The sequence below is a fragment of the Alligator mississippiensis genome, chromosome 1 (assembly GCF_030867095.1).
Source record: "Alligator mississippiensis isolate rAllMis1 chromosome 1, rAllMis1, whole genome shotgun sequence".
Lineage (NCBI taxonomy): Eukaryota > Metazoa > Chordata > Crocodylia > Alligatoridae > Alligator > Alligator mississippiensis.
The window spans coordinates 75,662,956-75,688,176 of NC_081824.1; the positions used below are offsets into that span (position 1 = coordinate 75,662,956).

Below are 25,221 nucleotides of genomic sequence, written 5' to 3' on the forward strand. Positions count from 1 at the left end.
TTATTTTCCACAGGTTTTAATGACCCCAGAGATCAGAAAAACCTGTGGAAACAAAAAAACAGTGCAGTGCACACTCAGGCAGTAAGCACTGATGACAAGTGGAGCCAGGCTTCCTGCTGCCAGCCAGGCTTTGCAAAGCAGACTCACTGTGACTGAAGCCCTGGGAGGCCCCCAGTACCCGAGGTAAGGCTGCTGGGACAGGCACAGTGCTGGCCCCAGCCTCCCCTACCGCCCCCAGGGTAACTTGCTGTGCATGGTCCTTCTCTATCCTCTCTGTCATCCTCTACAACAAATAGCCTTCCTTGCCAACATTTCCAGCAGCTTCCTTCCTAATTCATTCAGCCATTAGTATTTTAGAACCCATTAACACTTACAAGTTGCTCCTTGATTTCTGGTGCCCTCTAACGCTGCACACATATATCACAGGCAGCATTTGACTAAAGGGGCACACACTCCCTTGGTTACACAGACAAAGCTATACAGTAAACTGGCCCCACATCCTCCCCGCACTGCTCTCTCCTAGCTGTACCCCCCATCCCAGCTGTGGCTGGTTCTCCCCAGCTATGTGCTGGTACACATAAGGGAGAGAGAGGTACAGCCACTGTTCCTCATACCCTATCAATATAGCAGCCCTACCACATCCTGGCACATTCTCTCATTTGAGACTGACATGGTCCCCCCACTTCTGAGACCTCTGGGGTTTTTTGCCAATCACTCCTCTGTCTCAACCCATTAATCTTTTCCTCTAGCCTGCTGGCCTGTGCTCTCAGTCCTAATACCACTCACTTCCTCTACAGCATATCCTCATTTATTTCCCTTCCCTTCCAAAAAATTCCCCTTTCCTCTCTTTCCTTTTCCAAAACCTCTTTCCTTTTCCCTTTGTCACTTCTCTGTCTCCACTATCCCCTCCCTTCTTTGTAGTCTCCCAGCCTCTGACTCCCAGAACTGCTCCTAGACACACCTAGTATCCTCTCATTGCTCCTCCCCATCCATATTCCACAGATCTGTATCAACATAGTCATGGAGAATCTAAAAAGGTTACTAACACCTCACATTAGGGGGCTGTGTGGCAGCAGGAACATCCTAACCTTAAGCACATTCAAGCCCATTGTTCAGGAAACCTGATTAAATTATCCTTATTATGTTTCATCTCCATTCCAGTAATCAATGCTAATTGATTGATTGATGCTGGCACTCTCTTGTAAAATTCTCCCAGATTTAAAAATCAGTCATACGCTCAGCATAGAACATGTGGAATTTATTAGTTTTTAAATAATGATTACTAGGCAACTGTCGATCCTCTGGCTCATGGTGTACGTGTAAGAGGCCTAGTCAGGTGCCTGATGAATCCGCTTGTGGCTGACCAGCCCAATTCAACAGTGACACAGCTTGTTATAAGTTTCACAGATCCATGTGTTGTCTGAGTTGCAGTCTAAGTTTACAGCATGCTGCTTCGTTCTTTCTCACTTTTCTTCCATCCTCTGGATCAAAGTCACTTCATATTGAGCTGCACCCAGAGCCAGATGTTCCTGAAACTGTTTGCTATATTCTTTTTCAAATTAGTTGTAAAGCTTAGCAGGCACATTTTTCTGTCTCCCTTCTCACTCCAAAAAAGCCCAAACTACCACTCCTTGATAGAAGCAGACAGTAGCAACAGGCCTACAAATTATTCTCCTGTTGCTGCCATGGTAGATTTCAAACTGACTCTTCATGAGCATAGCTTCAGCTCAATATTCCTTTGAGCAACCAAGTTACTGTGGCAATAGACTGCCTGCAAATTCTTGCCTAGTTTTGCTGCACATGCATCTACTGTTCTAGAGATCTAAACTCTTTCTGTAAGAATATGTTCAAATTGCTTAACCAATCACTGGCTCCTCTTGTGGGCTCACTGTCTCAGTCTCAGTCTCTCTGCCAGACCTACCTCTCTCCCAACATCTGTCTCAGTCTCCTAATTACGTCCTAATTTCTTTCCCCTGCTTCAGTCTCCGTATCAGTAGACTCTGTCCCAGTCTACAGCTATCTGGCCCTCTGGTCTAGTTTTTTCCTTTTTTCATTCAAATCAGATTGTTTTCTACCCCATGGGACATGCCAGCAGGAGGGTTCTTGAGAGCAATAGAGAAACAGGTCCCTGCTTTCATTTTTGGATCCAGAGCAGCTGGGACTCAGGAGTGGTCATTATTAGGGAAGTCCAGCTCGGTCTCCATCTCTGTGGGCTGGAACATGATAATTTTCTTTGTGTGGAAGGCACATGTGTACTTTGGTTAGTGCTGGGAAGGCTGAGAGGCTGGAACTGTCTCTGACGACAGACTCCAACAATTTTAGTTAACATCAAAGAAATCTCTACTGAGAAAGTACACAGTGTGATTTTTCAAAGGCTTATAGCATGGCATCTTTGGTTGGCTTTTCACAATAATGGCGAAAGGGACATCTCTGACACAAAAGCCTCTTACCTCCTGTCAGTTTTCAGATCTCTGACCCAAGGAAGTGGGAGGAGGGAGACAAGCACTTGCAAAAGGAAAAGACACCTCATTTTTTGACATGGACAAAACATTGTATTTTTTCCCTAGTCCTGTTCTCAGAAAAAAGATGAACTCTTTCAGAGGAAGCTTATACAATCAGTAAATAAATAAAAATCAGTCAGAGGTAGATACTTACCATTCAAAATTTTCAGTATGAGCTGCTGAAACTTGGGAAAGTTTTAAACAACTAAAACCAATATCTTACAGTGGGAGTCACTGCCAAATAATAGCTGGCACTAGAAAATATCACATAGACAAAGCCTGTGCAAATTGAAAAATTGGAGATCACTCAGTGTACTGCTTACTATTGAGTTAAATGGAAGACCACTGAGATAAAGATAAAGAATTACAGGCTATGACCTGTAGGCTGTGCCCTTTTTTTGGAAGGTGAATGTTGTTGCAATATCTTCTGTTTTGAGCAGGCTGGATGCATTAGCTACACTCTGGCAGGTTATTGATGGGGCCCTTAACTGGGAAACGTTCAGGTGCTCCAGCATCCAAGACACTCTGAAGAGGAATACTCACTGAGTATCCTCCTTCTCATCTATCAAATTCTTTGGGTATAGTAATTCTGCACACCACAAGTGAATCATGTAGAAATCTGGCAGCTTTTGCCCAAATCACATTGGTACAAAGCAGACTCACAAAAGTAGGAATGGTATAAACTTGCTGCAGCTTGGTCACTGCAAAAATACAACCTGATTTTCCATTTTCTTATGATAAAGCAGTACCAGAAGTAGTAGTGGGGTAGTGGGGGGCTGAAAACTGGACACAGTACTCCAGATGTGGCCTCATCCCTGCTGAATAGAGGGGAATAATCACTTCCCTTGACCTGCTGGCAACACTCCTACCATTGCAGCCCAGTATGCTGTTAGCGTTCTTTGCAAAAAGGGGACACTGCTGACTTGTATTCAACTTATTGTCCACTGTAACCCCCAGGTCCTTTTCTGCAGAGCTTCTGCCCAGCCAGTCAGCCCCAGCCTGTACTGGTGCATGGGATTGTTCTGTCTTGAGTGTAGGACTTCGCACTTGTCCTTGTTGAACCTCATGAGATGCCTTTTGGCCCAATCCTTCAATTTGTCTAGGTCACTCTGAAATGTAATGTAAGTGCTGACCATGTAAGTAGTAATTGTACACACCCTGGGTGGGCTCTGCTAGTGTTTGCTGGAAGTTTTACACAAACAGACCTCTATAACTGAAAGTGCCTGTTGATTCCCATGCTGCTCTGTATTTCCTCCATTCCTTTGTAATGACACAAAATATAATGTTTCCTAGATGCAGGCTATAAAAAATGTCCACACAGATGCTCTAAGTATGAACAGAGCATAGAGACAGAACAAAATTACAAGTTAAAAAATGTATTGGCTTCTCCTGGAGTCGTGTGTCATCACCCTGAACCTCCTGTCTCAGTCCTTGAACACTCTCCTCCCTGCATGGCTCAGTGGTTGGGAACCACAGTCTCAAAGAGGGGACACCAATCAGACTTACCTTTATCTTCACTGTGAAAAATGTAGTGGGTCTTATTCATAGGCACATTGTTCAGCCTCCTTTTTCAGACAATAGCCAGAATCAAACACTTCAGAAAGACACAGAAAGCACTGTAGCGGACAAGTATGGAATGGTTCACAGAGGAAATTTCTCCCTATGGTAGTGGCTACTGTAGGCCAGGAAACACATGGCCTATATACTTTGGCACTCCAGCTTCCTTCCATTTCAGTAATTCCTCTTATGGGGAAGAATAAAAAATGGGAAAAGAAATGAGACTCTAATCCTGTTCCTTTTTAAAGACAATGGCAAGGCTCCTTTTATTTCCATAGGTGCACAATCCAGCTGCTAATTAAGTAGCAAAGAGAGCAATAAATATCACGACAAAGAATGTCAGCAAGTTAAAATCTATCTTTTCCAGGAAATCAACTTCCTCTGCAGACTCCAGCCAGGATTTAGAGCTTTAACTGAAATGTATGGTGGTCTGCTTTACCTCAAAGGCTGCCCTACATAATTTTTTTTCTGCCTGGAAGGCAGGCATGGGTGGATCTAGGATTTTGAAAAGGGGAGTGCAGATGGTATGCACCATCACATATAATACAACACACATTTTCTCCAGTTAGGAAAAATCTAGAAGCTTCACTAATAAACAGGGGTCTAGAGCTATATTATTCAATTTAAGATTGCACTAAAAAATCTGCATTGGAATGTAATTTAATTTGGTATAGCATATATTACATAAAAAAACAGAATAAAATAGGCAAAAATAATCCAAAGATATTGTTTCATTAACCCCAGAGTCATTATAGTTAAGTGTATATCTCTCTTTTAGATTCCTAAAACAAAATGAAGCCTTCCTGGGCATACAGACAGTGCTTCCAGTGCTTCATTGAAAGTGATTTCCGTATGTGAGCTAATGGTTTTAGCTAAAGTTAAAAAAGTCTGCAGGGCTGTGAAATGGGAGCTAGATGACTAGGAGCATCTAACAGATGGCAATGTTGCAGAAGGAAGGCTAGCTAGAGTAGTGGAACCATTAAAACCCACTTAAAAGGACAGAGGGTCATTAACACCTATGGAACAAAGAGTTTAGAAGGAATCAAGCAAATTAGACTGAGTCATTAGGTCAACTGACTCCCTCACTGCTGCTTGAGTAGAAGTGCTGCTGCCACTGCTATGTAGTTGGCCTTAAACTTTGGATGGACCAGGAATCAAAAGGGGGTGCAAGTGTACCAGTGCACACCCTTGGATCTGCCCCTGGAGGCAAGTATACCATAGGGAAAAAACATGGAAACCCCACCTTCCCCTGAATGGGAAAATCTCATGATGATGTACTACAGGAATATATAACATTTATTTTCATGTAGTTGTGTGGTATGTCTTATTACTCAGATTTCTATGATGTATTACTGAACAAATACAATAACAATGGATTCTTCCCATCCCTAACTCATATTATCAGAGAAAGACAATTCATCAGCACATGAACATTGTCTTATTATTAGAAATTGCTTGACCTGAACTTTGTCCTTTATGTCTGTTGATCCTTGAATTCTGTCACAATTGTAATCTAACATGGAAATGCTGTGAGATAACAAATGGGATTAATGGAAGCAGAACAAAAAATCTGCATCATAATGTGCTACATGCATCCAAAAGGGGACACTGCAAACTTGGTAGGGTTGCAGATTGACCATGTGTGTCACAGGTAAAGTGAGCAGATTTCTCAACTGAAAAACCAAGACACTTGTCACAATGGGTGGGGGAAGAGGGAAAATTGGAAGGCATATGGACTGGTTTGATGGGTCTTGGGGAGGTGCCCACAGGTGAGGGAGAAAATATATGGTGCCTCTTTTCTCTTTCCTCAGCCATGCCATCTTCTTCTCTTTCCCTGTGCATACCAACTTTATGTGTGTGGGGGGGACTGGTCTCAGTATCAGAGATTTAATAAGCAGGGTTTGTTCCCTGGGCAGACCTAGTGGGGAGAGTGATGTGGGGTGGGGGTTGTGGTTCCCAGAGCTGGGGGGAAGCCTATGGGGATCCAAGAGTAGGGGACCAGGGGAGGACACAGGAGTCCTACCTAGCCCAGGAAATCCCAAGCAGTCCCCAGCTCTGCTGCTGCCACCACTGCACATGTTCTGCCCACTGTGGCTCTTGCTCTTAAAACAGCAGCATAAGCAGCATGTCTATGCACCAGCTGCTGTTGCTCCAAGAGCAACACCGTAGGACTGCTCTTGCTGTGGGGTATGGACTCACAGGGGTGGAATATGATTCTGGCCTCCATTCTAAGTTGGCACCAGAGGCTGGTGTCCCTCTTGCCCACCCCTAGTTATGTTAATGCTCAGCACTCGTGGAAAGCAGTTTCTTCCTAGAAGGGCAGAAGTGGAAACAGGTACCATGGGGCAAAGGCCTTGAAGTTTACTTGTACTTAAGGCTGAGCCTTATGAATTTCACCAGCTCAGCTGGGGCCCTGTTGGGTGTCCCATCTGCAGAAGTTTGCAAAAGACAGGACAAAGCACTAGTTTTTATAAGAGTTATAGTGACACAAGTCCATGAAGTCATGGGATACTCATATCTCTAGAGTCAGCCGGAGTTTTTAAAAGCCCGTGTACCTCAAGTTAGGTCCCTAAGTCCACCAGGACAAGAAGTAGTGGGCTTTAATTGTAACAAGGGAGAAATAAGTTGGATTTTAGGAATAACTTTCCAGCTATGAACATAAGCACTGAAGCAGATTATCTAGAAAGTCTTTTAATAGCAGATCTGGGATGTTTTAGACAGGGGTGATCCCAGCGGCAAATGTAGCTGGGCTCCCAGGGCAGCTGTAACACACAGGGGCAGTAACAACATCTGGCTGATGTTGCGTTGCTGGTATGATTATGTAGCTGAGTTGGCAGCCGTTTTATTCTGCACCCCTGGCCCCACAAGTCAGCACCTAGGGCAGCTGTCTGGTTACCTACTCTGGTTACACCACTGCCTTGAGCAGGGGGTTGGACTAGATGACCTCACAAGGTCCCTACCAGCCCTATGCTTCTGTGATTCAGTGATCTTCCAGCTTTTAAATAATTTGGCTGAGTCTTCGAACTATTAAGCACCCAACAGCTTCTTTCAGGATGATTCAGTTTGCTTCCTTCCCCGCCACCCTCAACCCCGTCCCCCCGGTTGCAGAAATTGTGTCAGAGAGGAACTGAGCTCAGAATAAGGACTTCCCATAGCGTGGACATTGCAAAGCCTTTGTTGGGTTCATACACTGTAGCTGAATTGGCAGGAATGTAGAACAAGCCAGTAGGAAGTGTTTAATAATAGCAGGAAAGATCAGATACCCTGTCTCCTTGATGTGCTTTAAAACACACTTGAACCCCCGATATATAAGTAAGCCTAAAATAAGTATCCACTCATTCACAGTGAGTGTCTTAACTGTGTCCTACCTTACCTGCCCAATTTCATAATCTAAGTTCTGTCTCTATTTCTGTTACATTCATTATGTTGACCCTGTACCCCAACAAAGCCCCAGGAGGAAGGTTTGCATACACACAGGAATCAACCTGAGTTTTTCTCCAAAAGGATTGGGTCCTTAGATTTGAAATAATTTGGGAACAGAGGCTTTTCCAGCAAAGCTACTAGTAACAAGTGCGTTTTTCCAATCAAGATCTTTTCAGTGAGAGAAAGAGATCTTCTTGCTACCTTTGTTCATTGTGAAGTGATATGTATGTAGGGTAGGTAAAATCAGGAGAGTCTCTTCCTGATGAAGTCCTTTGCAGTGATCTTATCCCCAACTTTTGTACCTGGGAGTTTTAAAAAAGGAGAGGAGGCAATGAACACAGGAGTGTTGTCTCCTTATTTTTCTCAGGATGTGAAGCTAAAATGACCCTTCTCCCTTCCTACTTAACTTTCCACAATGAGGGGTTGTCTTTAATTACTTGGATCACAATTAAATGTGTGTTAACTGCTCTGAAATGTCTTAAGAGTTAATCAGAAAATTAATTTTATTTCACCAGTCTCATTTCCCCATAGTTTCCCTTCTAGTTCTCATTCCTGGCATGACAGAAAACTTCATGATTCTGATGTTTATTACAGCCATGTAGAAGCACAGTGCCGCCTAGTCTTCCCTAATAAAGCAGTATCTGGAAGCTAATGCTTTAGAAAATTGATAAAGTAATACAATTTCTAGCATAGATTCTGATAATACTACACAAGCAGGGCTGTTGGGAAACCACAGCCCCCTGATACTACTGAAACACAGTTCTATTTTGCAATATATTGTAGATGAGACTCAACCATGCCTTGAGCTGTCTGTACTACAAGGGCTGATGTTTCAGCTATACTGCTGAGGTGCCAGGGCCTCCTAGTGTGGACACAGCTTTGCTGGCATGAGTTTCCTGCTGCTAGAATTTCATCAGTTCCCAGGGATGACAGCAACTTAGCCGGTGGAGGCTGACTTTCGTCAGTTGTGACCACACTGGGGTTTTACTGGCAGAGCTATGTCAGCTACAAGAGTGTGATCCTTTCATACCCCTTGTCAACAGCTTTACTGCCAAAACTTTGTAGTGTAGACAAGGGTTCTATCAAGTCCCCAGTTTATGCTAAAGACTTGAAGGCTTTAATGTGATTAGAGCCCATGGATAAAATATGATTGAGGGCCCTTTGTGCAAAAGGAATCCTGGTCCAATTGATTTTGTAGCTGAGGCAAGACCCTCAGCTTCTCAATCAAAGTAAGCAAGTGAATAAAAATGGGACCAAACTATGGCAATTCTATCACAGATGCAGTGGGTCAAGGGAGGGAGAATTCAGGGAGTTCCTTCTCTCAGCACTTTCACGCAGGAAGCAATTTCTTTGGTAGCTTACAGGCTAAGAGCTTAACAGAAGACATAGGTCAGCACAGGTGGGAATGCCTAAAAGGGGGCATCTCCAGGTGATGTGAAGTGTGAGCAGCGTGAGATGGCAGTACCCTTTGGGCTCTGTGGATCCACACTGAGAAAGGTGCAGGCTACAGCTGTTTTAGAGGCATAATTGCCCATAGGTATATCTACACCATGCTCCTGAACAAGCCCTTTCTACCTACTCCCGTGTGCACATGCCAATTCCAGAAATATGGCAATGACATTTCTCTGGCATACTTGAGAACGGCTATGAGAGACACCCCTGACATGGCTAAACTGGGTTTGGCATGTGTGAGCAGGATCAGGTGGGTGAGGTATGCTTGTGGGGATCCTTCCCCAGACACACCAGGGAGATGTGTAGCCTGCATGTTCCCCAAAGTACTCCTAGGCATTCTTCAGCTGCTGCGGACCTTCCTTTTCCCATCAAGTTGCCTTGTCTGAATAAGCAACAGCGTCCAAGTTAGAGGAAATGATAGATTTTTAAACAGAGACAACTGAGGCAATCATTACTTTGATCTCTAGTGAAGCCTGAGGGCTTGGTTATTTTCCAGTGAAAGGAGCTGAGACAAATGAATTTCAGCATTCTGGCACCAGAGTGCAGACAGGGTCTCCGTGTTTATAGTGCATCAGAATGAAGGGTTTGGGGTTAATTGCTGTTTTTTGGGGCAGTTATGGCCATCCTTGAATGGGCCGTGGGGCCTTGCTATAGTTGTGCACTTTGGGTATCTGGATGCATTTTTTAGGAGTAGACGAGGACAGTTTTTTTGCTGCCACTGACTTGGAGCCTGATCAAACTGGTTTTATTAAAAACCACCATTTGACTTTGAATGTTTTTACACTGATTAAGAACACTGACTTGGCTAAATGAACAAGGGAACTGTTATTGCTTAGCTTCGTAATGCCGGAAAAGCTTTTGATCAGGCTGAGTGGGAGTTTATGTTTAAGGTACAGTATAAAATAAAATTTGGTGATAAGCTTATGAACTGAATTTGAACTGTACATGGGGTCCAGTGTACAACAATAAACAGCTCAGTTTATATTCTCTAAAGTCTCATGCCAAGATGTCCTTTAACCCTTCATTATTTTAGTTAGAGATCAAACTGCTTCCTAAACTATTCGTGGCCATTTCTTCACTTTGGCTCTTTAGACAGAATATTAATTTTTATGGGGGGAGGGGGCTCCTGCAGAGGCTAAAGCTGTCCATAACAAGGGGATTGGCTGTTTTAATTTTATAGGAAAAGTTGAATGAATTGCACTGCTGCCAAAGAACCCATGGTTTATTTATATAATACTCAGGCATAAAGGTGGTCTCCCTGATCCCTGCATATTATTGTAAAAGCTTGTGTCATGGAGGTCACATCTGACAGCTTGCTTCCCTTATTCATTAGCTTTCCAACAGCAGCCATTATGATTATGACAAACATAGAGCCAGATCCAGGGCATCTATATGTAAGATGCTAATTTTTAAGCAATGTTTGGCTCCCCAGAGTGGAATCATGAATCCAGTCAGGTGCTCAGGCTCCCTATTTAGTGCATGAGGAGAATAAGGTGCCTTAGATGCCCAAACCCTGTCCTCTGGGGTGGAGGGAGCTGCCTAGATCTAGCCAATATGAAACACCGAGTGCAGGGGAGAACTCCCTGCCATCTCTTAGGTGGCTGACATGCAGCTGCAGGGGAGTCACTTCCATCCACATGAGATCCCAAACCCAGAAGCTACTCTGGAGAGTAGGCACCCACAAATGTTCTTTGAAAAACCTGGGCAGGTCTCATTCTCTTAAAAATGGAGTTAGAGCAAGTGTTCTTGTCCCCCTCTTTTATACAATAGCTTAAGGGTAGAGCACACAACCAAGATATGGGAAACCTGGGCTCTAGGCCCCATCAGCCTAAAGGAATTCAAACCCACCTACCAAGACAAACCCTAACCACTAACCTAAAGACTAAACTGTATGTCTGTGGGGAGGGTGGCTCCAACTAAAATAGTTGGAAAAATTCTTCTTTCCAAGCTTTCGGGTACAAACACCCTTCGTCGGGCTGAGGAAGCACCTGCAGTTGGTGTGTGCTCTTCCTGGATAGAATAGAATAGAAGCCAGCGGCCAGTATGCATGCGAGAAAGCCAGTCAGTGAAAATGCAAATTGAGGCAGTCAATGGGTGAAAGATAGATGTGGGGGGGGGTGTAGATCTAGTGATAAGAATGTATCTGGTAAACAGTAGAGCGGTCACCTGGGGTATCAGATGTTAGGCAGGTTATAATGTGTCATAAATTCAATGTCTATATTTAGTCCACAATTTTTTAGTATGCTGATGAAGTGAAGTTCATAGGCTTGTCTGTGAAAGGTGTTTTGTAAATTCCCTTTGAGGATTAGAACTGAGAGATTGGAGAGAGAGTGGTTTTCTTGTGAGAAATATGCCCCACAGATAACTGGGTATTCTTGTCTTTGGTAGATTTCCGGTGTGCGTTCATTCTGGTGCACAGTTGTTGTTTGGTTTCTCCTACATATTTTCCATCAGGGCATTTGGTGCACTGGGTGAAATTAATTACATTTCTGGAAGTGCAGGTGTAAGATCCAGGAATGGTGATGGTTCTGTTGTGGGGTGTAGTTATTGTGGGAGTGGTGGTGATACATTGGCGGGTTTTACGTTTCTTGTCATGGCACGGTCTGGATCCATTCAGTGTGTTTTGGGCTGTAGGAAGTTTGCTTCTGGTGATGCGGTTGGCAAGGTTCAGATCTTGTTTAAAGGCTAGGATGGGCGGTTCTGGGAAGATCTCTTTAAAAACTGGGTCTTCTTCTAGTATGGGTTGCAATTGTTTCAGGATTTTCCATATAGGTTCCAGGGAGGGATGATATGTCATAACTAGTGGTGTACAATTCACGGGGGTTTTTTCTGTACTGCAGCAATTCATGTGGTATCTGGGTGACTCTTTAAAAAGTGTGATCTATCTCTCTGGAGGAGTGTCATTGTTGAGTGAAAGCCCTTCTGAGATTTGTGAGGTGACAATCATGGGTGTTCTCCTGAGTGCAAATTCAGTGATATCAGAGGGCTTGGCTGTATATTACCACTTCCTTCGTGTGTTTAGGGTGATTGCTGGTTCTGTGCAGATGTGTATGTTGGTCTGCAGGTTTCTTGTATATGGTGGTCTGTATTTTACCATTCTGGACAGTGATCATAGTGTCTAAAAAGGAAATGTTGGTGCTGGAGTATTCAAGAGATAGTATGATGGAGGCATGATGATTGATGAATTTCTGATGGAAATCAGAGATTGCAGATTTTCAGTCCAAATGAAGAAGATGTCATTGATATATCTCAAGTATAGCAAGTGTTTGATGGTGCATTACTTGAGGAATTCTTCTTCCAGGTGGCTAATAAAAAGGTTGGCATATTATTGGGTCATTTTGGTGCCCATAACTGGGCCCATGGTCTGAAGGAAGTGGTGGTATATGGAAGTAAAGTTGTTGTGTGTGTGAATAAGTTCAGTAATATCTTTCGGTCTGTACTCTGAGTTGTAATCTTGCTCTTGTAGATATGCAAGGCAAGCTTGGATGCCATCCTGGTGTGGGATGTTGATAAGTTGGTAACATCCATGGTGGCTAGAAGGGTGATGCTGGGAAGGTGGTCTATGTTTTTAAGTTTTTGTAGAAAGTCGGTTGTGTCTTGGGCAGAGTGGACACTTTTGTCCTGTAGAAGCTGGGCCAATGTTCAGGCAAGAATGCAAGAGTCATGGATTCATAGATTCATAGATGTTAGGGTAGGAAGGGACCTCAATAGATCGAGTCCGACCCCCTGCATAAGCAGGAAAGAGTGCTGGGTCTAGATGACCCCAGCTAGATACTCATCTAACCTCCTCTTGAAGACCCCCAGGGTAGGGGAGAGCACCACCTCCCTTGGGAGCCCGTTCCAGACCTTGGCCACTCGAACTGTGAAGAAGTTCTTCCTAATGTCCAATCTAAATCTGCTCTCTGCTAGCTTGTGGTCATTGTTTCTTGTAATCCCCGGGGGTGCCTTGGTGAATAAATACTCACCAATTCCCTTCTGTGCCCCCGTGATGAACTTAAAGGCAGCCACAAGGTCGCCTCTCAACCTTCTCTTGCGGAGGCTGAAAAGATCCAGTTTCTCTAGTCTCTCCTCGTAGGGCTTGGTCTGCAGGCCCTTGACCATACGAGTTGCCCTTCTCTGGACCCTCTCCAGGTTATCCGCATCCTTCTTGATGTGCGGCGCCCAGAATTGCACGCAGTACTCCAACTGCGGTCTGACCAGCGCCCTATAGAGGGGAAGTATCACCTCTTTGGACCTATTCGTCATGCATCTGCTGATGCACGATAAAGTGCCATTGGCTTTTCTGATGGCTTCGTCACACTGCCGGCTCATGTTCATCTTGGAGTCCACTAGGACTCCAAGATCCCTTTCCACCTCTGTGCCACCCAGCAGGTCATTCCCTAGGCTGTAGGTATGCTGGACATTTTTCCTCCCTAGGTGCAGCACTTTGCATTTCTCCTTGTTGAACTGCATCCTGTTGTTTTCTGCCCACTTGTCCAACCTATCCAGGTCTGCCTGCAGCTGTTCCCTGCCCTCCGGCGTGTCCACTTCTCCCCATAGCTTTGTGTCATCTGCAAACTTGGACAGAGTACATTTGACTCCCGCGTCCAAGTCACTGATGAAGACATTAAAGAGTATCGGTCCAAGGACCGAGCCCTGCAGGACCCCACTGCCCACACCCTTCCAGGTCGAGACCGACCCATCCACCACGACTCTCTGGGTGCGACCCTCTAGCCAATTCGCCACCCACCGGACTGTGTAGTCATCCACATCACAGCCTCTTAACTTGTTCACCAGTATGGGGTGGGATACCGTATCGAAGGCCTTCCTGAAGTCTAAGTATACGACATCCACCCCTCCTCCTGTGTCCAGGCGTTTCGTAACCTGGTCATAGAAAGAGACTAGATTGGTCAGGCACGATCTGCCCGCCACAAACCCGTGCTGGTTTCCCCTCAGCATAATTTGCCCTGCCGGGCTCTCACAAATGTGAGCCTTGATAATTTTTTCAAAGACTTTACCAAGGATGGAGGTGAGACTGACTGGCCTATAGTTGCCCGGGTCCTCCTTCCTCCCCTTTTTGAAAATGGGGACCACGTTAGCCCTTTTCCAGTCCTCCGGGACTTGGCCCGTGCGCCACGAGCGTTCAAATATTCCTGCCGGTGGCTCTGCAATGATGTCGGCCAGTGCCTTCAGCACCCTCGGATGGAGCTCATCCGGGCCTGCCGACTTAAAGGCATCCAGTTCTTCCAAGTGACTCTGCACTGTCTCAGGGTCTATGCATGGAAGTCTGGCGCCTTGCTGCTGCCTCTCTACAACCCCAGTGAGAGACTTGTTGTGCCCCTCACTTAGGAACACTGAGGCAAAGAACTTGTTGAGGAGTTCAGCCTTGTCCCCCCTGTCTGTCACCAATTGTTTCTGCCCATTTAGCAGGAGTCCTATTCCTCCCTGGGCCTTCCTTTTACTCCCAATATATCTAAAAACCAATTTCTTGTTGTCTTTTACTTGGGTTGCCATCCTTAGCTCCATGGTAGCTTTGGCCCGCCTAACTGCCTCCCTACAAGCACGAGCAGAGGAGGTATATTCATCTTTAGTGATCTCACCCTGTTTCCATTTTTTATGTGCTCCCCTTTTGGCCCTTAGGCTGCCCTGGATTTCTCTGGTCAGCCATGGAAGCCTCCTGGCCCCTTTCCCTTTTTTGCCTCGCTCGGGGATCGTCTTGCTTTGTGCCCGAAGGATCGTTTCCTTAAGGCACAGCCACCCTTCTTGGGTTCCCATCCCTTCAAAACTCCTACTCTGCAGTGCGTCCTTGACTAATCGCCTGAGTGCATTGAAATCAGCTTTCCTAAAGTCTAGCACTTTCACCCTACTAGTTACCTTACCCACTCGACGTCTTATGTTGAATTCTATTATTAGGTGATCACTGTCTCCCAAATGGCTACCGATCTGGAGGTCCCCTATCATGTCATCCCCTGTTGCCAATACCAGATCCAGTATGGCATTCCCCCTAGTGGGACTGTGTACCTCCTGTGTCAGGTGGAGGTCCTGTACACAGGTTAGAAACCTGCGTGAGCGATGGGACCTTGCTGTCTGCGTCTCCCAGCAGATGTCCGGGTAGTTTAGGTCCCCCATGTCTACCGCCTCTTTAGGTTTTATGGTCTCTGAGAGTTGCCTTAGGAGCCCCGCATCTATTTCTTCCCCTTGGTGTGGGGGTCTGTAGCAGACCCCTACCACCAAATCCCTTTCTCCTTGCCCCCCATGTAGCCTAACCCACAATCCTTCTACTTCCTCAACCTTGGATTCTGTCTTGATGAGGGTTGATGTGTATTGCTCACTGACATAAAGTGCAACCCCCCCCCCCCCCTTTCTTCCCCGACCTGTCCTTTCTGTACAATCTATAGCCCTCAATCCAGGAAAAAAAAACCTTGAGAGAGCATTACCTTGGAACCTAGTGTTTAGAGCTCTGAGCTGGGCAGGGTGACTCTTGGGGCTCATTTTCTGACTGCTTATACTTTTTATAGTCATTGGATTTAACTCCCCACCACAAGCAACCCCTCCCCCCCCAATGTTCATTGACAGGACTAGGGACCCAGGATCCCCTCTCTCCCTCAGTGTGCCAAATGGTGGGCTACAGGGTGCTGCTTTTTGTCTGGAAGCCAGTGCTAGTACTCCCAGTGACTACAATGGGAGCAAGACTGAGAGATCAGTAGGCAGAAAACAGAATACATAGATAAATAAATACATACATACATACACCTGTTTATACAAGTAGGAGCCAAACTGCATTGTTTGATGATGTATGTGATTTTCATGTCATATCAACTGCTGTGTGTAGCACAGATTCCTACATACTTGGTGTATTTACACGTGCTTTTACGCGCACCTAAACTTAGTGTACATTAGCCTAATGCACTAAGGCACATTAACATGGCATGTGGACTGACTTGGGACTAAAGTTAGTCCCAAGTCAATGAACATATATCACATTAGCGAACATGTAGATGCATTAATGTGCATTATTATGACTGAGCTAGATGCGCCTACATTTGATACCTGCTTTATGCAGGTATCATATTTAGGCATGAATAGCCTAAAATTTGTCATTTTAAAGGTGCATTTAGGGAGCGTATTTGTAGACATGGACCCTTAATGCTCCTTAAATTGGGCTAGTGCACATTAAATGTGCATGTGTAGATGCACCCACTGGGCACATCTACACATACATTTACTCTGGCCTAGATTTACACTGGTGTAAGCTAAATTGGAATAAAGGTTTTGGGGCAGGTGTCTACACAGGTGAGGATTCGGAAACAAATTTACACCCAGTTCCCTCCAACCCTGAAATGGGCCTCTGCCTCCACTGGGGGGAGCTCTGGGCTCCCCCCAGGTGCTAGCCCAGATGTTGGCAGGAAGCAGCTGCCGGGGCTCTGCCTGCTGCTGGAGCAGGGACAATGTCCCCCTGCTCTGGCAGCAGGGAGCTCCTGGCCCTGGTTCCTTGATCAGGGGCATGGGACTTGGAAAGCGCAGCAGGGGAGGGGCAGGTCCCAGTGCCCTGCCATGATCTGCCAGCAAATTGGTACAGGGGGCTGGGACCTACCCCACCCCTGCAGCTCTTTCCAAGCCCTGTGACTCAATCATCTGATTGGGGCATGGGTTTGGCACCCGACTCTGACCAGGACAGTTCCCAGTTCCTGCCCTGCATGCCAGGTGGAGGCTGGGCAGCTTGTTACCTGCCCAGCTCCATGGGCACAGAGCTGGGGTGGGGGAACAGGCTGGGGGGCTTGTTTCTTGCCCACCTCCATGAGTGTGGAGCTGAGTGGGGAACAAGCCCCCAGGCTGTTCCCCACCAGCTCTGAACTCGCAGAGCTGGGTGGGGAACAGGCTCCCCTGCCTTCACCAGCTGGGAGCTCTCAGTGCCAGCTCCGTGATGGCAGAGTCAGTGCTGGGAGATTATTATCTCCCAGCCTGAGCTCTGCAGTCATGAGGCGTGGACTGGGAAATCCTTATCTCCTAGCACTGGCTCCACAACCAGCACTGGGAGAGAAGAGAGTCTCCCAGCCCGAGCTTCATGACCACGGAGCTCAGGCTGGGAGATAAGGATCTCCCAGCATCAGCCCTTCCATTGTGGAGCTGGTGATAAGGGACTCCCAGCCCCCTGCTCCCCCATCACAATGGTGGAGCAGGGATTGGAAGATAAGGATCTCCCAGTCCCTGCTCCTTGATTGCAATCTTGAAGCAGGGGGCTTGGAGCTCCCTGCTGCTGGGGCAGTGGGACACAGTCCCCACCTGGGCTTCTGTGACGGAGCCCCCCCCAGGCAGCAGGCAGCTCCCAGGAGCAGGGAACTATCTCCTGCCCACTGGTGGATGGCTGACCAGGAAAAGATTTTGCTCCCATTCAGGCATCTACATGAGCACCGCCATTACTAATCTTGTGTAAACTTGCTACTTGCATTTGCAGGTAGCATATTTACTTGGGATTAGGGAGGTTTACTGTGAAGTAAGCATATGCATGTGTAGATGAATCCATAGAGATTGTGATTCTGCTTAAAGCCTTGTATCCAGAGTTGTGGTGCTCCATCTCTTAGCCAAGTAGGCCAATTCAAGTGCTGGATTGTACCCTGTACACAAGAATCAACCCCAGTGCTATATCTGGCTTTTATGCTGAAATTAGGCCTGAGCTGCCCCTGCCTACCTCTATGGACCTGACTTAGCATGCAGGGCCATATTATCTGGCCTGTGGGGCTCCACACAGGTCTGGAAAATTGGCAGCATGGGAGCAGCAATTAATGCTGCCACCACTCCCCTACAGCCATGTTTTTGGACCTGGGGGAGCCCCATGGGCCATATGACATGGCATTGCAGGCTGGATCTGGCTCATGGGCTCGGGGTTGAGCATCCCTGATTTAGAGCAATAAGTAGCTATGCCACCGCAACATCAGTACAGGGAGGCACCCGTGTCACTGAATGGGTCATCTTTGAAAGTGCTCTATGTAAGTATACATCTACATTTTAATTAGAGAAGTAATCCAGCTGAGTTTTAAGTCTCACAGTTGGCAGGAGGGAAGAAATGATTTTATATTTAAAGCACAAAACTAGAAGTGAGGAAATCTGGATTCTATTTTTGGCCCTGCAAAGACATCCTTCATTGGCCTGGGCAAGTCACTTTCATCTTGACGCAATTCCATTGAAGTCAGTGGAAGCCTTTCCATTGATTTTAAAGTGTAATTCTGTTCTGAAAATGACTATATAGAAAGTGTCATCACATGGTTCCATACTTGTGGACCTTGAATGACTCCAAATCAAATCTGTTCTGTTTACAAAATTATAAGAACATGTTTTTTTCCCCTGAACTCTGAGTTCTGTAAAGCCAAGCTAGAATCTGAAAGCCACCCTTGGGTTCTTTATTGCCTGTGCAACAAAAACAAAAAGTTTCTCCAATTAGTGTTTCTTATCAGGGTGCCCAAACTAGACTGAGATAAAGCTCATAGCTGTGATATGGGCAATACCTAGCTGAGTTGCCTCTGCATGTTGTCAGAAGTTAAATGTAAGCAGATATAACTCTGAGGATACATTTTTACTGCTTCTGTAGTGCCTAGGAGTGCACTTCTGTAAATATGGCCCCTTAGACCTGTTCCACACATACCCTTCCTAAAAAGAAGGCAGTGAAGGGGTCCTGAAGTGCCCCAACCACTACCAGTCGCAAACCTTTTCTTTCTGCTGTGTTTGAGTGCAGCAGCAGGGGGCAACCTCAAGGTGTCTTCACTAGCTCATTTCCAGGTTTGGCACATGTCCAGTGGGAGCAGTTGGGCTGGGCTGCCTCCTCAATAGTGCACTCAGAAGCACTCTGGAAGCTGCATAGATATACACAGAACAGATGTAGGAAACTGGCCTATGAGAAAGCAGGTGTTAGTTTTCTACATTTACTTTTCTCTCCATTCTCTTGTCTTATATGGAAAATAGTAGCAGACCTCTGTGACAAGTTATGAGGTCTTTTAAACTAAGGTTTCACATCCCAAACCATCTCCAAAGGCTACATCTGATCAGCAATACCTATGGGAAAATATATCAGAGATGATGAAATCCAGCACACATTCTGAGGGCAGTTTTAACTCCTCCAAATATTCCTATTTAAGAATCATAGACTGCATAGTAGGCGTCCGTTTAAATAACTTTTCTCTCAGCATACTCTCTTTATCATGTGTTATTTCATTTTAGTCTACTCTGAAATAGCAACATTTAATTGGAAATCTGTCTTGGATTTACCAATATGTACTTATATATGGGAGGAGACCTCAAATTCTATGCACTCATTCTCAATCAATGTCAACTAGGAATTAACTCAATGTTATTTCATTATTGATTTTATTCATTCCAGGAGCTACATCAATTTATCATGGAATTTTCACCTCTTTAAAAGCAGCACAGATCAAGAGCGTTCATTACATTTGCAACATAAACTGGAAGGTTTTTCAAGTCTGATACTTATATTCTTTCTAATTTGCTTAGATTTCCAATTAATCTAAATTCCTGTGTAGCCTCTTTGAACTTTCTACCAACTGTAAATAGTTTTGACAATTTTTTCTGAGGCTTGCCTTTTATCATTAGGATTTGCTGAGATGTATTGTAATATCATGGTAACACCCCCCCCCCCCCCCCCGGTATACTAGTATAATTGGTTTTGGGGAATAAATATAAGTGCTTTATGTTGACGCGACCACATATAAACCATAAAAAGCAACTCTGAGGCTTAGTCAGACATTCAGTTCCATTATATATAATTCGACCATTTATAGTGTCTGCTCCTAAGTCTTACCTGTGACCAGCAAGTAACAAAAAATTGCACTTCTGCCCTATGCAGTCGGTCTAAAAAATGCTCTCCTATTTTGTTTCATATTTTAAATTTCTGTTTGTATTTTACCGTAGGATGTTGGAGCTGAACAAATTCTGTGATGGCCGGAGAACTACTGACAGCAGGAAAATGAAGAGTAAAAGTAGAGGGAAAACGATTTTAAATCAAGGTTTAAGACTGTGAGTTATGTGAACATTTAAGCCAAATAACAAAAAAACATTTTGGAGATGGAAATCTTAAAGGCTCAACACCACCATTCCAGTTAAGGTGTGCGAACTTCCCAACTACAACTCCTAATATCCTCAGGAAGTTTTGCAGCAAAAAAATCAGGAAAGACAGGAATTGAAATGCCTGATATTTCTAAAGGAAAACAAGGAAGCTAAAACAAACCAAAACAAACTTCCAGGCCCTCTTTATCTCATAAAGATCTAAGCAATTAAGTCCTATTTGTAAAATTATGTTGTGTGTAAAAAAAGTCCTAGAAATATTTTACTACTAAAAGATATATTTAAGCTTGGAGGGATGTTTTTTTTTGGTCCAGCCATTCAGTTTGAAGCAAATATATATATGTCTTTGCCTCTTGATGTCACAGTTCCTTCACTCAACAGTTAGCCATTCATGGTGAAGCAGCAGAGACAACATGTCAGCGAAGGATGGAAAGATAAAGTGGGGAAAAAATGGGAAAATTTATAGGGGGGTGGAGGAAGGGGAGGGAAGAACGGTAGCTAATTCTTGAATCACATTTCTACCAACTTGTATATTTTTTCAGTTGCCCACCAGTTTACTTATATTTTTATTAAATCATTAGGTATGCAGAAGTCCCACAAAAAAGTTATACTAATACTTGTAAAGCACTTTGATATTCTCAGACAAAAGAAGTGCTATAGGCATCATCATAACTTGTTTATATGTGACTATACAGAGATCACTGTGGTGTTTGCAACACCCCAGAGAAGGTAAATTTGCATGAGACAACTGCTTCTGTGTGAGGCTAGGAATAGTGTTGTATAATCAAAATGTGATTAGCCAATGAGAGTTTGTTCTGATGAGGTAACCCTGATAATATATTAACATTGGTCGGTTATATTGTTTCCATGGAAACACTCAGAAGTGGAATTCTCTTTCCTACTCATGCAGTTTCAATTAAAAACTCTGTTGAGTTAGTGATTTATTTTCAATAAAGTTCACTCTTATTTTTCTAATAAGGTCTCTTAAATATACTTCTAACTAGGAGTGCACTGATAGAGATTTTGAGGGCCAATACCAATAGCCAATATTTAAGGAGGCATATTGGCTGATACTGAGCTGATATCTGATACAGCTGCATCCAGGTGGTAAGTCCAGTGTAGTGGAAGGAGAGGGGGGAGGGAAGGGGTTTGGGGGGGCAGATCAATGCACCCCGTGGTGAGGGAGGGAGTGGGGCTGAGGCAGGGGCAGGAGCTGCCCAGTCAGAGCAGGGTGGGGGGGTGGAGGACAGCGTGGAACAGAGGCACAGCTCATGGGGTGGGGGCAGCTCCCACCACTGCTTGCATCCCAGGAGGGCAGGGGGGTGTATGCCCCCAGATTTGCGGGGCATGGAGTGGGCGGCAGCTACAGGGTAGAGCCAGAGCTGGTGCTGCATGGGGCTTTTCTTGCCAGGGGCTGGGCTCGGAGCAGGCTCCAGTGGCACTGGGAGGAGGCTGCAGCCACCCCAAATTTCACTGCAGCTCCTCTTCCAGCCCCATGCCACCGCTTGCCACCTGGTGCAGCCCCAGCTGAACACCCCTCCTCCACCCAAGTGCCAGGAAAAGCCACAGCTGCACTGGGCAGTGACATGAGGCTGGGAGCACAGCTGTGGTGAAATTTGGGGTGGCTACAGCTTCCTCCCAGGGCCACCGGGGCCTGCTCTGAGCCCAGCCCTGGCAAGAACAGCCCCACGCAGTGCTGGCTCCACCCTGCAGCTGCCACCCACCCTGTGCCATGCAGATCTGGAGGCACCCCCCCCCCCACTTTCCTGGGGTTCAAGCAGCAGCGGGAGCTGCTCCCACCCAATGAGCTGCACCTCTATCCCGTGGGCCCCCCCCCATCCTGGCTGGGCCACACCTGCTCCTGTCCCCTCCCTCACTGTGGCAGGCCTTGATCTGCCCCCTCACCCCCCTTCTTTCCCCCTTCCCTTCCAACTTACCAGCTGGAGGCAGCTCTCCATGCTGCCAGCTCTGCACCGTGCTGCACTGGGGCTGCGCGCAGCACTGGTATGTATCAGCCAAACTACTGGCCCCATAGGGCCAATATCTGATATAGAAAATTTTCTTCATATTGGTACTGATTCGATATCAGACCAATGTATCCATGCACCTCTACTTCTAACGCAATATCTCCTTCAAGTTACACTGCTGTTGTCCCCAGAGTAACATGCACTGCACAGACAGGAATGTAATTACAAACCTCACCTTGGGAGAGAAGCCCATGGTACCAAAAATGCCAAGGGAAAAATTCAGGAGCAAATATAGTTTGATTTTCTCAGACTTGAAGGCATCAGCTGTGCACCTTAATCATGCTACTCGGGGACATTCTGGAAATACACTGCACCCATTGATTCCCATCATAACCCTTTTCTAATCTTTTTCAGATGATCTCCATTTCACATATGAGAGCAGCCTAGATTCCTGGGTCCTTCTAAGTTATTCTCAGAGCAGGATGCGGAAGGTGAAAAGGAGGCAAAGCAGGCCATGTGCCACTTTGTATTCCATTGAACCTTGGGACTGGCAGGTGCTTCTGTTTCTCCAGCTGTAAATTACTGACCTCACTGGGATTACTGTCCTCGCGAGTGGGAATGTGCATTCCCTGGGGACATATAGCAGCAGCAGAAATGTGTGTTGCTGCTGTTTGTTCCCAGGGAACACCCCTGCACACGTGCTGTGGTGCATAGTAAGTTGCCCCAAGTGGAGCAGGGTAGGCTCGGGCCAGCACCAGAGCTGACCCCAGCAGCCTTACCTGGAGTCCTCAGGGCCTCCTAGGACTCCAGCATTGGTGATCCAGGCACAGGGGGAACAGCATGACCACTAAGACAGTTTTCCTACTGGCAAGGAATAACTGCTTTTCAGGCAAGGGGTAGTACCCGGGCAGAAATAATGTATAGTTAGTCTCCTACATTCACTTCCAGTGGGAGGATCTTGATTTTACACACAAGACTCCTCCCTAGCTTGCTCCTGCAGCCGTACAGCTGAGGGCAAGCAAAACTTGGAGGCATCAGAACCCCAAGCTTCTTGGCTTGAGTCTGCATATAGGATGTCTGTCAAAGGATTTGGAAGCATCTGGGTGGAGGATGTTTGCTGGTAGTAGAGCCATAGATGGTTTTTGAATGACTTACAGATTTGGAATTGACTTGGCTAATTTGACTTGGAACACAAAACATTTTCCTTAAAAAAAAACCCCAAAATTTGATGATCCAGGAGCGCAGAGCCTAGCCAGCAGCCAGAGTGTAGCTGCCACCATGTGTGCCACCCCTTTTTCTGGTGTGGGGTTTTTTGACAATAGAATCTCCAGGTGTCAACCCCCCCATGCTGCAAATTAGCAGTGTGGTGAATGCTGGCATGTACAGTTCATGGTGCCACAGATGGGTCTGCAGTGCTGCAAGCAGCATGTGTGTACTCATGGGGACATGCCTGCTGTGTTTACAGAATATAGTATTTGGGCTAGATCAGGGGTGGGCAATTATTTCGGGTGGAGGGCCACTTACCCAGTTTTGGCAGGCTGTTGAGGTCCTCATGGGTAGCCCCGTCCCTTGACAGGTGCTTTGCCCCCTGGTCACCATCTTGGGACCAATGTCCCAGGACCAGCACCAGTGGGGCCCAAAACAGGGCACAGGCTGGCAGGGGTCTATGGAGTCGGGCTGGGATGCACCGGGGCGGGGAGCTGTCCCGGCTCTACAGAGCCCCTGCCAGCTGGGATCCTGTGCTCCTGCCACTCTGCTCTGGGCCCCACTGGCACTGGCCCCAGGACACTGGAGCGGGCCCCGTGCTCCCGCTGGCTCCCACACCTGCTCACTCCCAGTGCCCCCCAGCCCCGCGGTATAGGTGGGGGGCAGTGCATAGCCCTGACCCCCTGCTCACCGGCAGGGAAGAAGCTGAGCGTGGGGAAAAGCGGCCCTTTGCCCCGCCCCAAGGCCAGCGCTCCCTGCTGCAGGTGCTTGCAGCCCATGTGGGGCTGTCCAGAGCAGGCACAGGCAGCCCCACATGGGCTGCAAGTGGCTCCAGCGCGGGGTGCTGGTCACAGGGCGAGCAAGGGGCCGCTTTTCCCCACGCTCAGCACCAGCTTGTATCCCATTCCGCTGCCAGCCTGGGCTCCGCGCTGGCTCCAGGCTCGCTCACTGGGGCTGCACAAGGCGGCAGCAGCTGTGGCCCCCCCCCGTTTGCTGCACCAGGCAGTGTTGGCTGCTGCTGCCCACCCGGAACTCGTGCGCTGGGCAGCACAGAGGCGGCCATGGCAAACATTGCCTGGCGTGGCAAGCGGGGGTGCTGCAGTTGCTGTCACCACGTGCAGCCCTTATAGGCGAGGCCGGAGCTGATGCAGGGCCCAGGCTGCAGTGGGGCTGGGTTACAAGGTGGTGATGAGCATGGGGGCGGGGGAAGCAGCCCCTCCCTTTCCTTTGCCCAGCGCCCCATACTGCAGCTGCTTGCAGCCTGCCTGCAGCTGCCAGTACCTGCTCCGGACAGCCCTGCGTGGGCTGCAAGCAGCTGCAGCACGGGGCACAGGCCACGGGTGGGCGAGGGGGAAGGGGCCACTTTCCTCTGCCCTGGGAAGGAGCCAGGGAAAAGCTGAGTGGAGCGGGGAAAAAGCAGCCCCTCACCTGCCCCATGGCCTGCGCTCCCTGCTGCAGCCACTCGCAGCCTGCACAGGGCTGTCTGCAGCAGGCACAGGTGGCCCCACGTGGGCTGCGACCAGCTGCAGTGCAGGGTGCCGGCCATGGGGTGGGGGAGGGGCTGCTTCCCCCCCACACTTTTTCCCGGGGCTCCTCCCTTGCCCTTCACCCCCACTTCCCCCTTACCTGCAGCTGCAGTACAGGGCAGTTGCATGGTCCCAGGCCAGAATCCCCTGCTGGGGCTTCTGGCTAGGGTGGTGGGGCTGGGTGGGCCCTGCTGTTGTGGAAGCCTGCTGGGCTTCCCCTGGGTCCTACTGCCCTTTGTTCCTGTCATTTTTTACAGGAACCAAAGGCAGATTAATATTAATTTTCTAAATTTTTTTAGGAGCCCTGCAGGCTGGATAGAATGGCCTTGCGGGTTGGATCTGGACTGCGAAACGTATTTTGCCCACCCCTGGGCTAGATAGTGTTGTTGTCAACAGTCCCATGTATGGTGCAGTCCATAGCTCCATCATCACTAGGGACAGCATGAGGAAATCACAGGGCATCTCAGAGTTGCATGTAATTCTCTCCCTTCACCTACCTAGTCCCAAGTGACTAATAACTTGCTGAACTCTCCCACC

At 47.0% G+C, this 25,221-nt stretch overlaps 1 protein-coding gene across 6 annotated transcripts in view; it reads left to right on the forward strand.

Moving 5' to 3' along the window:
• The window catches only part of LOC106738238 (uncharacterized), a 58,941-nt gene that overhangs the window by 27,932 nt on the left and 5,788 nt on the right, over nt 1-25,221 (forward strand). For 5 of the 6 annotated variants that reach the window (XR_009463729.1, XR_009463740.1, XR_009463734.1 and 2 more), the window contains one exon: nt 19,833-19,937. The gene's annotated coding sequence lies outside the window, so the exon portion shown is untranslated. Of the gene's footprint in view, nt 1-19,832; nt 20,026-25,221 lie in introns of all 6 variants that reach the window. The other variant, XR_009463741.1, reaches the window with a different exon arrangement.